Source organism: Pan troglodytes, chromosome 1, assembly GCF_028858775.2.
Source record: "Pan troglodytes isolate AG18354 chromosome 1, NHGRI_mPanTro3-v2.0_pri, whole genome shotgun sequence".
In the NCBI taxonomy this organism is placed as follows: Eukaryota; Metazoa; Chordata; class Mammalia; order Primates; family Hominidae; genus Pan; species Pan troglodytes.
The window spans coordinates 167,790,001-167,803,624 of NC_072398.2; the positions used below are offsets into that span (position 1 = coordinate 167,790,001).

A 13,624-nucleotide genomic window follows, 5' to 3' on the forward strand; every position below is an offset into this window, starting at 1 on the left:
TTGAAGCAAGTAAACACAGTTGCCAAATAAATCTTTTAAAAACATCATTTTCTTAGTGACTTGATCCTTCTTAACACTCTATGGTGGCTCTCTGTTGTCTATCAGAACAGGTCCAGACGCCTGAGCCTGGAAAGAAGTCTGGCCCACGTTCTATCCATTTACCCTGTGGCCTTACAGAGACAGAACCTTTGCAGAGCCTGCACTGTGCTTTTACTGTTCCCTTTCGTGGTTGGCTGAATAATGGTCTTCCAAAGATGTCTACATCTTAATCCCCAGAACCTAGGGAACCTGTGAATACATCACCTAACATAGGAAAAGGAACTTTGAGGATGTGGTTAAGGATCCTGAGATGGTAAGGTTATCCTAGGTTGTCTGAGTGGGCCCAATAGTAATAATAACAAGGGTCCTTTTAAGAGGGAGGCTGGAGAGTCAGAGGCAGTCGTAGAAGATGAGACTATGGAAGCAAGGAGTTGGAGTGATGGGAGGAAGGGGCCACAAGTCTGGGGATGCGAGTGGCCTCAGAAGCTGAAAGAGGTGAGGAAACAGATTATCCACTGAAGCCTGCAGAATGAACACAGCCCTGCTGATACTTTGATTTTAGGCTTCTAACTTCCAGAACTATCAGAGAATAAATGTGTGTTGTTTTAAACCACTCATTTGGTGGTAGTTCATTACAGAAGCAGTGGGAAACAGATGCATTTTTCATGACATGATCGTTCCCATTGCTGCTCTTGTGCTCAGGCTGTTTCCATCCCCTGAAATATTTTCCTTTCCCTTCCACTTTTCTAATCTTACTTTCATGCTCAAGTCTCACTTAAAACCTACAGCAGGTAAATTATTTACCATAGCACCAACAGACCACTTGACCATACCCTAACATGTGTTGCTCATTTATTCATTGATTTCTCAAATATTTGTTGATTACCTACCAGGTTCTTGGGACATAGCCTTCAAAAGCCTATGGTCTGAGAAAGGAGGCAACAGGGACTTATTAATACAGCTATGAGAGAGGAGAATGTGGAAAGCTATGTGGAGAGAAACCTGACCCATCTGGGGTGGGCAGGGAAGGCTTCACAAAGGAGATGGTGGTTGGTAGGAGTTTTGAAGCTTCAGATCTCCAATTGTTTCATGTTTCCAAAACAACTGGAGAAGAGTAGTAGAGTGGTTAATAATGTGGCTTGAGAATGAGCGCATCTGAATTCAGATCTAAGCTTTGCCACTCCTTGATCTGTTTCTCCATCTGTAAAATAAGGATGATGGTAATATTAGTATCTAATTTATGAATTATAATCCGCTTATAGGAATACCATTTACGTAATAAACATTAAGTGCTTATTTGTTATTTCAATTTCTCAAGGGCAGCTACTGTTGTATTAGTCTCATTTTGCATTTATATAGTGCTGGATACATAAACTAGCTCTTTGAGAGTATATCTACAGATATGTATACATTTTTTTTTTTTTTGAGATGGAGTCTCACTCTGTCACCCAGGCTGGAGTGCAGTGGTGCGATCTTGGCTCACTGCAACCTCTGCCTCCTGGGTTCAAGCGATTCTCCTGTCTCAGTCTCCTGAGTAGACGGAACTACAGGTGCACGCCAGCACGCTTGGCTAATTTTTTTTTCTATTTTTAGTGGAGATGAGGTTTCATCATATTAGTCAGGCTGGTCTCGAGCTCCTGACATCAGGTGATCCACCGGCCTCGGCCTGCCAAGGTGCTGGGATTATAGGCTTTTGTATTTTCTGCAGGTTAGCATATTAGCATAATGCTCAGCATATAGCTGGTGCTTTATGAATGCTCACTGACTTGGCGTGGAGCACCAGAAAGTCCTATCTACAGTTTCACATTTGGAAAATGATAATGCTTATTTTCATGCTGTCTTCACTCAACCACCTTCTAGGTATTTGGGTTAGGGCAGTCTTTATTATAACAACAGAGCTCATGCTTAGGGTATTGCATAGAGGCACAGATGGGTTTACCATGAAGCTAAAGGCAGATTTACTGTGAATCTTATAAAATGTAAATCTTTCATGGGCCCCTTCCAAGGCCCTGTACCTACTTTTGTATTTGTAGTGTTGTATTCTTTTTTCTCAAAGAGAGCTCCTAGAATTATATAAGCTTCATGTCCCACAAGACCTGGATATCCTCCCACATATTGGCTAAGCATGTGAGCTTTGTAGACAGACTGCCTGGGTACAAAGCCAGTTCTACTACTTACTAGCTGTGTGATCTTCTCTGTGCCTTAGTTTTCTTAGCTGGAAAATAGGGTTACAGTAATGCTACCTTCTTCATAGGGTTGTTGAGAGGATCAAACACACTAATCTTAGTAAGCATACTCTAAGTGATAGCAGTTATTATTAATTATGTAGAGCCTTAGGAAGTGTCCAGGGCTTTTAAGGTAAGAGTAGCAGTTATGAGAGAAGGCCAGAGTAGAAGCTTCATGACAGCAGGAATCATTTTGTCTTCTTCACTTCTATCCCCAGAACCTTAAAAAGGTGAATGCATATTGTGCTCTTAACCACTATGCCAGAGGGCTGTACTTATTTCATATTATTTTATGGTCTTATAAAATAAGATCTTTTTTCTCCAACTGGACTGTGACAATAGCAACTTACTTTTTTTTTTTTGAGACAGAGTCTTGCTCTGTCCCCAGGCTGGAGCGCAATGGCGTGATCTTGGCTCATTGCAACCTCTGCCTCCCAGGTTCAGGCAATTCCCCTGCCTCAGCCTCCAGAGTAGCTGGGACTACAGGTGTGCACCACCATGCCCGGCTAATTTTTTGTGTTCTAGTAGAGACAGGGTTTCACCATGTTGGCCAGGATGGTCTTGATCTCCTGACCTAGTGATCCGCCCGCCTCGGCCTCCCAAAGTGCTGGGATTACAGGTGTGAGCCACCGTGCCCAGCCAGCAGCTTACTTTTATATAATTCTAAATAGGATTATTATCAGGATTATTCTATACAAGATTATTATTTTATATAATTCTACATAAGATTATTCATTCTTCCAGTAAATATTTATGGCACATGGTAGGTACTCAGTAAGATAGCTTTTAATTAAATCTTGACTAATCTGTCCAAATGCAAAAAATTGAGCCCTAGTCTTTTCTAACTTTTAATTTCTTGGTAAAATCTACATAGGATAAATCTAAGGTAAATTTTGGCATGGTGAGAAATACATTAGCTACACAAATAGACAAATCAACACATCGAAGGCAGAAAGATAGCATCGTCATCCCCATCTTCACAGTTATTGATCATCTACTTTGCATAAGCACTTCTTATCTATGGTACAATGCTGTGGGCTCAAAGCAGGGAAGACATAGGATACATGGTAGTATGGTAGAAAGACATTGATTTAGGGGTCAGGGAACCTTGGCTCTGCTCTAGCTTTGTCCTCTGACTACCCTTACAGCTTTGGGCAAATTGTTTAACCTCTCTGAGCCTCACTTTGCTTATCTGTAAAAAAAACATTAATAGGCTGGGCCTGGTGGCTCACGCCTGTAATCCCAGCACTTTGGGAGGCCGAGGCGGGCGGATTGCCTGAAGTCAGGAGTTCAAGACCAGCCTGGCTAACATGGTGAAACCTCATCTCAACTAAAAACACAAAAAATAGTCGGGTGTGGTGGCGCACGCCTATAGTCCCAGCTACTGGGGAGGCTGAGGCAGAAGAATTGCTTGAACCCAGGAGGCGGAGGTTGCAGTAAGCCGAGATTGTGCCACTGCACTCCAGCCTGGGTGTCAGAGCAAGACTCTGTCTAAAAAAAACAAAAAAACAAAAAAACAAAAAGCATTAATATTATCCTCATTAGCTATCTTATAAGATTGTTGTATTAAATGATGCATTTTGTGAAAAAATGCTTTGTAATTTTTGTCTACCTAAGAACTACTGTAGCACTTGGGGTACACATAAATGCTAACTAAATGAATTAATCATAATACATAGAATTTTCTAAATAAGTTATGATTATCACAATCTAAGGAGATCAGGCCAAAAAGCATGATAGAGAGTATAAAATAATATGTAATAAGTAAAAAATGTGGCAAGGTGGTTAAGAATACAAAATATATTTCTTCAAACATAATATATTCTAAATCTGACCATCTCTCACCACCAACCACCAGCCTTTGCCTGGACTATTGCAATACGTTTCTAATAGGTCTCTTTGATTCCACTCTTGCCTTCCTACAGTTTATTTTTCACTTCACAGACAGCATAATCTCTCAAAAATGCACATCCTATCACGTTACTCCCTTACTTAAAATCCTCCAATGGCTTTCCATTTTACTGGTAATAAAATCCAAGCTTCTCTCTATGGCCTACCCAGCCCTCTGTGACCTGGCCCCTGCCTACCTCGCTTCAGCTTTGCCTTTTGCAACATCCTCCTTGTTCACTGTGCTCCAGCTACATTGGCCTTGCTGTTCTCTGAACAGACCAAGTATTTTGCTGCCTCAGGGCCTTTGCACTTTAGCTTCTTTCTGCCTGTTCTGCTCTTTCCCTACGTACTTGCATGACTCTCTCAAAATTTAGATCTCAGCTCAAACGTCGCCTCCACAGATAGGGACTCCCTGGCTATCTGCCTAAGATTGCCTCCCCATACTCCAATTTGACCACCTTCTGAAAATTATACAATTCGTTTGTTAATTTACTTATTTATTGTAATTGTTGCTTGTCTCCCTTTGATGAATAAAAGCATATGAAAGTCGGGGCATTATTTTCTCTTTATCTCAGCTTCTGTTTTTCTAGTCTTCATCGTAATGTTCTCCCTTTTCTTGCTCCTTTATGATTTTTACTTTACACTTTCTTCATTCCCATTTTCATTTACCACCTTATGGTTTAATTTGTTGTGGAGTTCATAGGGCCCTGAGGTCTTGGTCATTCTAAAAGGGCTGTGTGATTTTATACACAGGATTTCACATTCTGAAGGCCCCAGGCTCATTCAAAAACCCCATTGAAATAACAATTTTTTTTTTGGCCAAAATTATACATGCCATACTAATTGGCTCATTCCCATCTTAGAATTCTATGAACACTGCCCATGGCAGACGGTGCTGCTTTGCCATGTAGGGGTTGTGTGTGTGCACTTATCTGGGAATGTGTGTAGGTATTGACATTATTCTTGGAAGCAGCCATGCCTACTCAGAGCACTTCACCTCTCCTCATACCCACATTGCCACATTTCTTTTATCCCAAATAACTAGAATGAAAATGTTTATTTTTATCTTAAATGAAAAAGGCTGCATCTCCTTGGCATAGCTCTCACTAAGTCCTGCCCATTTGCCTGCTTGCCACTGATTGGCATGGCTACATCTTGGGTTCTGGGTTCAGCTGTTTTCTCTCTGTCATAGTTCATTTTTCTCCCTAATAGAATACAACATGCAGAAAACTCAGTTTCCTGTTTATATGTATTAAGTTTTTCCAGTGACTATTTAGGTATATCAAGCATCCTCATCCCTTTTCTATGCTCTCATGACTTCCTCTATGCCACACTTAACACATTGCTTTTTCTTGGTTGGTAAGTCATATACCCCTAGCATCTACCCACACTGCCCAGCCCAGAGTAGGCTGTCAGTCATGTTTGTCAAATGAACGTTTTGTGTTTATTTTTTATTTTCCTTTTGAGTTTTGATTTCCTTCTGGTTTGGGCATCTACATGTCTATAGGTATAAGCAAGTATAAAGGGGCCATGTGTCACCCGGGCTTTCAGATAGAAGACCCTCCCTATAAGACAGATGTCTCTGACTATGCAGTGGAGCTTGCCCATGTAAACCTCTTGCATTGTTTGGAGTCTCTATCCCTTGCCAAGGATCTAACCACCCACAAGCAGACACATTGCTGTCCAAACAGATGGACAAGGGAGATAGGCAGGCCAAAGCCCATGGATGAACATGAAATGAATTGGTGCAGAGAAGCCAAGGGTGTTGGAAATGAATGCTAGTCCTTGCTGTGCAGTTTCCAGCATAAGGATGGACCAGGATGGTTGAAGTTTTGACACTGAGCTGCTTGGTAACAAAGGAATAGGTAAAGTGAGAATGAGTCTGCAACGAAGTGAATGCTTTAACAGGTGGATGAAAGGCCCCAAGAACATGGGTTAGCTCTAAAATTTTCAAGTCAGTTTAGCAGGTGAAGTTTATATCTTCAGCTGGATTTGTTCTGAGAATCCACATCTGGTCCAATCATCCATCAACATTAATTCACTCACTCAACAAATATTTATTGAGTATCTAACACATGCCAGACGCTGGTAGGCACCAGGTGGGATTAAAAAAAAAAAACTCACATGGTCTCTGCCCCGTAAAAACTTACATTCCATTATTAATTTCATAGTTAGTTATTTAATTAAAGTTATAAGCACTATGAAAGAGTATACAGGAGCTAAGGCAATATGTAATGGGGGGTTCTTAGTGTGGAGCATCTGAAAGAATGTCTCTGAGGAAGTGATATTTAGGTTGAAATGTGAGGTCAAAGCAGAAATGGGATGTTTAGCAAAGAACAAGAGAACATTCTTGGCATAAGGGAATAATATCTATAACGTCTCTTTGAAGTGGCAATTAGCCTATGTTTACACATCTCCTAAGAAGGAAAATTCTCTTCCTCCAGAGGCAACACTTGGATCACTCTGTTCTTAAGATCTTCTTTATTTCCAACCAAAATCTGTCTCTCTGAAGCTTCTGACAATTGGTCTCAAATATATACTTCTTGGGGTCTTGTAGAACAAGCCAAGACCCTCTTCTTGTGACAGTCGTGGGTTTCTTCATTAATTAATGGTCAATTAATGTGTTTTCTTTATCCATTAGGGTCCCACGGAGATTTGCTCAGTATATAGTTGCTTACTTGTGCATTTATGATTCAACATCCATCTATGTCCAGAAAGTATTAGGTCTGTTGAGTAGTAGCTATTAAATATGTGTGAATTAATGGAATCAACAGATGTATGAAATTTACCTTCTTAACAATCTTTCTTATGTAGGAACTGGCGAAGATTTCCCCAGCAAAAAGTAGAAGCCCAGTGTTTCATAGATGAAGACTGGGGAGATTGCAAAAGACCCATCCAGGTACTGATGTGGTCTTCTGGGACCAGGAACCCTACTCACGCCTCAAGCTACCTGTAATGAAAAGTCCATTGTCTGCCACCTGTCTCGTAGATCTGTCCTGAGGATTAATGAGAAAATGTCTGGAGAGCCATGTGAAGCCTTTGGAAGGAGATTACAGATAAAAGTCTAGTTCCAGTGAATTAGGCTACTGATAAGAGTTCTGAATAACAAAGCTGTGATCAGGCTTTTAAAACGTTATTTTGTTGATATTTGGTTACAGCTACTTTTAGACACTGAACTAGCCAGTGGAACAAGTTCTTTCTCAGGTCCCTGAACTTTAAACAGTCACTCTAGAACAGTCTTTCTCAAAGTCTCAACCCGAGGAGAATTGTCTGTATCACCAGTGTGTTTGTTAAAGATATAATTTCCTGGCCTTCAACTTCAGAACTACAAATTTGCAAAACTTCAGGAAGCACCATTTATATGCAATACCATGTGAATGATGCCCCCTGGTGTTGTTCAATGTGGCAGCAGTGCTTACCTCTGACTGAATGGGGAATTCTGACTGTGAGGCCTGGGAATTTACATTTTTAGCAAGCACTTCAGGTACATTAGCATCGAGAACCAATGTCAACATTGAAAAAAGTGTGACTGTCATTTCCTTTGTAAGTTGGAAGGATAGGAGATTGCTGGGGGAGAAGGGAGCAGAGCTGAATGATAATGAGCTCTTCACACTTTCACCCTCTCACTGAGTAATAATAAACTAATTAGGAAAATAATAGCTAACATTTATTTTGTAAATTTATTAATGTCAGGCAAGGTGCAAGGCACTTTACAGGCATTATCTCATTTCATCCTTACAATAACTTCATGAGATCAGTGTTAACATTATTATCTCCATTTTGTAAATGAGCAAAATGAAGTTTGGAGAACATAGTTTTGGTATAGGATAAATATTCAATAAATGTTAACTATTAAAAGCTTATCTGTGAAAGTACTTTTAAAAATACAAATCCTCTACTTTAGCATTCAGATAAGAATGGCAGCATTTTTTTCTCTACTCCGACTGCTTCACTTGACTAGCCTTAAAAAAAAAAACTAACAAAAAGGATGGCAACATTGATGAGAGTAATGATTGGGAAATGGAAACTAGGATAAGCTTGTATGAGACGTTTGGCATAGTATGAAGGGGATAGGCACCTCAGGAAAGCAGAGTAACAAAGTAATAAGGTGTTGAATTAAAATACTTGCTTTTTAAGATCAACCTTTTTGTTTCCCCATGAGTAGGGGAGGAAATTTCATTCTTCTATACTGTGTCCAAAACTCAGCAGGTTTCATAGTGTTTGTCTACATAAGATAAATTACTTAGTAGGAATAATTTATCTTATGAAGTGAGTTGGACTATTATTATTCTTCTATCAGAAAATATATTTTAGTAAACTCACAAGTAAACTCAAACTTGCGCAACACAATCCCTTCATAAATTGTGAACTGTGAGGCCATGTTCTGTGAGGGTCTTCTCTAGCATGCATATTTAACTGGAGGCTAACCACTGGCAAATATTCTAGGGAGAAGAATATTTTAGAGAATTAAGGTTTCATTTACAATTCTATTATGTCAGAGATAACCTATAGTCTATAAAATACAGTCTTCTCTTCCTGGATCCAGAGCTTGACTATGTTTTCTGGCTTCTCTTGAAGTTAGACGTGGTTTTGTGATGTGGAATGTGAGGGGAGGTGCTCTGTAACACTTTCAAGTCTGGCCTTTAAAACCTTCTAGTTATGATCCTCATACCCTTTCCTCTTTCTGACTGACTGGAATAGTGATGCCCAGGGTAACCTTGGAAGCTGTGTGTTGAAGATGGCAAAGCTGTTATCAGCTGAGTAGTTGAATGACCATGTAGAGCAGAGCTACCCCTGACCTGAATCCCTTCACTGGACTGTTACGTGAGAAAGGATAAACTTTCTTTAAAAAGTCCCCTCATTCTAGCAAATACATCCATGGTGAACATTAATTTTTTTTCCCCATGGGTATGTGGTCTGTTTACTCTTTGAATATTAATATTCAATTGGTTAACTCTATGCTATTGTTTGTAGATACTATTACTTAAAAGATCTCCAGTTTAACCAATGGAGACTCCTATTAAGAACACATGATTAACCTTAAAAAAAGGAGTATATGAGCAAATAAAGGTTGATATTCCTTTCGGCAATTTCAATACAGGCAATATTCAACTTGAAATCAATGCCATTGCCTCAGGATCATGTTTAATGTAAAAAAAAAAAGAACCAAATTAATTGTAAATACGTTTTCAATTTGTGATTGTTGTTTGTGGTTATGCCTTACTCACTTTTCCATTAACAACATAATTAACTACTAAATGCCAGGTTAGGGGCTGAAGAAATACCAGAGAATATGGAGTGTATTCAAGAGAATATATTTGTCAACAATTAGTAAAGATCTTTATACCAGATAATGGAGATTAAATATGAATAAGAAAGTCTCCTAAGACGTAGAGGAACACATGAATGATTTTATAAATTGCTCACTTCTAAAAAGGGGGGTTCCTGGTTTTTTAATTAGCATCGACTATTTGGCAATCTAGTAGGTTTGTAGTAGCTATTCAGGTGCTGACAAGATTGTGAATTCAGAAGAGCAGGGATTTTGGTCTTGTTCATTACTCAGTAATATTTGTTGAATATTAAATGATGTAAGGGACTATAACAGGTCATCTACCTCACTCACCATCTGACACTTGTACTCCCTTTGGAGCATCCTTGCCCTCTGGTAGTTCATTGTGTTTGAATATTTCTAGAGAAGGAAGCATCTTTGCCTCCTGAGGCAAATGCAACTTTGAACAGATCTAATGTTAAAAAGTTATTCTTTATAAAGAAACGGGCTAATTTTTTTCTTTTTTTTTTTTTTTTTGGTATTTTTAGTAGAGACAGGGTTTCACCATGTTGGTAAGGCTAGTCTTGGAACTCCTGACCTCATGATCCACCCGCCTCGGCCTCCCAAAGTGCTGGGATTAAAGGTGTGAGCCACCACACCCGACCCTGATTTTTTAAAGTTTTTTGTAGAGATGAGGGGTATCACTATGTTGCTCAGGCTGGTCTTGAGCTCCTAGGCTCAAGCAATCCTCCCACCTCAGTCTTCCAAAGTGCTGGGATTACAGAAATGAGTCACTGCACCCAGCTCTTTTGCTTTTATTAAAAATGTTTCTATATTACTGAAGAGTGCATACACATTATAGTTCATTTGGAAAATGTGGAAAGTTTCAGAGAAGAAGATATACATGATCTATAACTCCAATGTTTAGAGACAACTCCACTTAACATTTTGATATAGTTCCTTCTAGTCTTTAAAAAAATTTTTTTTTTAATTGGCCCCTAAAAATACATCTCGTCTTTTTTTCTTGGCTATGTTTTTTACTTTAACAAAACAAGAATCATACTGTATGTGTTTTGTTGTATCTCACCTTTTAAAAAAAAATAACATCTTTAGTATGTTACTAAAGATACTGTATTATATTTGTATTACATGAAAGTCTCATAATGTATTATACCTTTCTACTGTTTTTGGATGTTTGGGTTCGTTCTAACAATTATTTGCTAGTATAAATAATGCTGTCATAAAGGTCTTAGTTTCTTTTTCTTTCTTTCCTTCCTTCTTTCCTTCCTTCCTTCCTTCTTTCTTTCTTTCTTTCTTTCTTTCTTTCTTTCTTTCTTTCTTTCTTTCTTTCTTTCTTTCTTTCTTTGAGACTGAATCTCACTCTATTGCCCAGGCTGGAGTGCGGTGGCGCAATCTCAGCTCACTGCAACCTCCACCTCCTGGGTTCAAGCGATTCTCCTGCTTCAGCCTCCCGAGTAGCTGGGATTACAGGAGCGCATCACACCCAGCTAATTTTTGTATTTTTAGTAGAGACGGGGTTTCACCATGTTGGCCAGGCTGGTCTTGAACACCTGACCTCAAGTGATCTGCCCTCCTCAGCCTCCCAAAGTGCTGGGATTACAGGCATGAGCCACCGCATCAGGCCCATAAAGGTCTTTATAAGTAAATCTTTTCTCTTGATCTCATCTGATCTTGGAGACGAGGCAGAGTTAAGCCTGGTTAGTACTTGAATGGGAGAACATCTGGGAATTTCAGGTGCTACAGGCTTTAAAATATATAAAATAAAATAAAAATAAAATAAAATATTTTCTGAGACTGAATATTTTCTTAAGGTAAATTTCTAAAATTGAAATTATTGGCTAAACAATCTGAAGTTTTTGTTTGCTTCTATTTTTTACTCTGAAAATTTTTAAAAGAACAGAAAAGTAGAAAGAACTCAACTTCCAATTTTTAATAACCTAAGTTTTATAGTTTTTAATATTTTGCTATATTTACTTCATTTATTTTTAATACTAGTTTTAAAATTTTAAAAATCAGTTTAAGAAAACTAGTCTTAAAATCTCAAACTGGTAAGGACTTTAAAAAGACTGTTTAAAAGTCATAATCATATTATAATGTTCATACACAGTAAAACAAATAATAATTCTTTAAAATCATGTCTAATTTTTCCTAATTGTCTCAAAACATCTTTTTAAAAAAATCGAAACAGGATTAAATAAGACCCACACATTTATTTGGTTGTTATATCTCTTAAGCTTCCTTTAACCTTTAGTACTTTCCTTTTCTTTTTTTCTCTCTCAAGTCATTTATTTGTTAAAGAAAATGGAAAATTGATTGCATAGAATTTCCCACACTCTAGTTTTGTTTGGTTGTGTTCTCATAGAATTATTTAATACATTATCCTATCCATTGTATTTTTTGTAACTTTACAGCAGTGGTTCTCAGACCTCAGTGTGCATCAGAATCACCTGGAAGGCTTGTGAAAACACGTATTGCTGGGCCACACCCCCAGAATTTCTGGATCAGTAAAGCTGGGTGAGTGCGAGAATTTGCATTTCTAACATATTTCCAGGTGATGCTTTTGCAAACGGTCCAAGGACCACACTTTGAGAATTACCACTTTAGAGAAAAAATTAGATCCCTTTAAAAGAATGGTTAGATTTATAATTTTTAAAATTACATATATGTGACATATAAGATGGGATTCAAAGCATGCTGCCCCCAAATAAGGCATCCTGGCATTTAAGGAAACATCAGAAACAGGAAGGTCACTCTGACCTTATGCCGTCCTTCTCCTCTGAAGCAGGTTGTAAAACTCTCATTGGAGAAGTACCCTGCCTATACCTGGAGGAGAGGGGCATCTTTATCTCTGAAGACACAAGGACACAGAGAAGAATCTGAATAGATAGGCCTTTCTAAGTTCCCCCTAGTTTATCACCATTAGGTCATACCCGCTTTGTGCAATCATACTTCTCCACAGCTATACACTTCTTCATCAGACTTAGCACAAAATGGCACAGGTTTCCTTGTTTCTTTGGGTCTTCATTTTTGAAGGCTTCTGCATCATGTAAAACTTATATATGTATGCTGTTCTGTTGTTAATCTGTCATTTGTTACGGGTGACTCAGCCATAACCAGCGAGGTGTAAGATATCTTTTCTCCCATACAATATGTTCGAAGTATTTTCTTAAGAAAATATGGGCCCGGAGTGGTGGCTGATGCCTGTAATCCCAGCATTTTAAGAGGCCGAAGCAGGCAGATCACGAGGTCAAGAGATCGAGACCATCCTGGCCAACATGGTGAAACCCCATCTCTACTAAAAATACAAAAATTAGCTGGGTGTGGTGGCACACCTGTATGTATTCCCAGCTACTTGGGAGGCTGAGGCAGGAGAATCGCTTGAACTCGGGAGGTGGAGGTTACAGTGAGCTGAGATCATGCCACTGCACTCCAGCCTGGTGACAGAGTAAGACTCTGTCTCAAAAAAAAAAAAAGAAAAAAAAAAGAAAATATGTATTGGTTTTGCTATGAGGATTCTTTCCTCTTTTTATATTTCAATTTTTTATTTTGAAAAATTTCAGTTTTACAGGAAAGTTGAAAGATGTTGGAAATTTTTAAAGGCTTTGCTTTCTAGAAAGGTACTAATGTAGCAGTGAATGAGTTTGCTCATTTTACCATATCCTGTCCCAAAGTGAGTATTAACATTTAGACAAAACTTGATCTATCTGATGGGTGAAAAAAAAAAGATTTCTTAATTCAAAATTATTTGGTTACTGGCAAGGTTGAGAGTACTTCTAGTACTTTATTAGCTAATTCTTACCCTTGATTCTATTAATTGTTCATTTTCTTTATTCATTTTTCTTTTTTTGTTGTTTTTTTTTTTTGAGATGGAGTCTCACTCTGTCGCCCAGGCTGGCGTGTAGTGATGCAATCTCGGCTCACTGCAACCTCCGCCTCCCGGGTTCAAGTGATTCTCCTGTCTCAGCCTCCTGAGCAGCTGGACTACAAGTGCACGCCACCATGCCCAGCCAATTATTGTATTTTTTAGTAGAGACGGGGTTTCACCATATTGGACAGGCTGGTCTCGAACTCCTGACCTCATGATCTGCCCACCTTGGCCTCCCAAAGAGCTGGGATTACAGGCGTGAGCCACCATGCCCGGCCTATTTATTTTTCTAATAGATCTTTAGTTTTTTCCATT

At 38.8% G+C, this 13,624-nt stretch overlaps 1 protein-coding gene across 1 annotated transcript in view; it reads left to right on the top strand.

Moving 5' to 3' along the window:
- LOC129138325 (uncharacterized) overlaps nt 1–13,624 on the top strand; it is a 155,903-nt gene that overhangs the window by 117,599 nt on the left and 24,680 nt on the right. Inside the window, exons 8-10 of the mRNA XM_063808751.1 lie at nt 106–352; nt 6,969–7,053; nt 11,856–11,958. The gene's annotated coding sequence lies outside the window, so the exon portion shown is untranslated. The remainder of the gene's footprint in view (nt 1–105; nt 353–6,968; nt 7,054–11,855; nt 11,959–13,624) is intronic.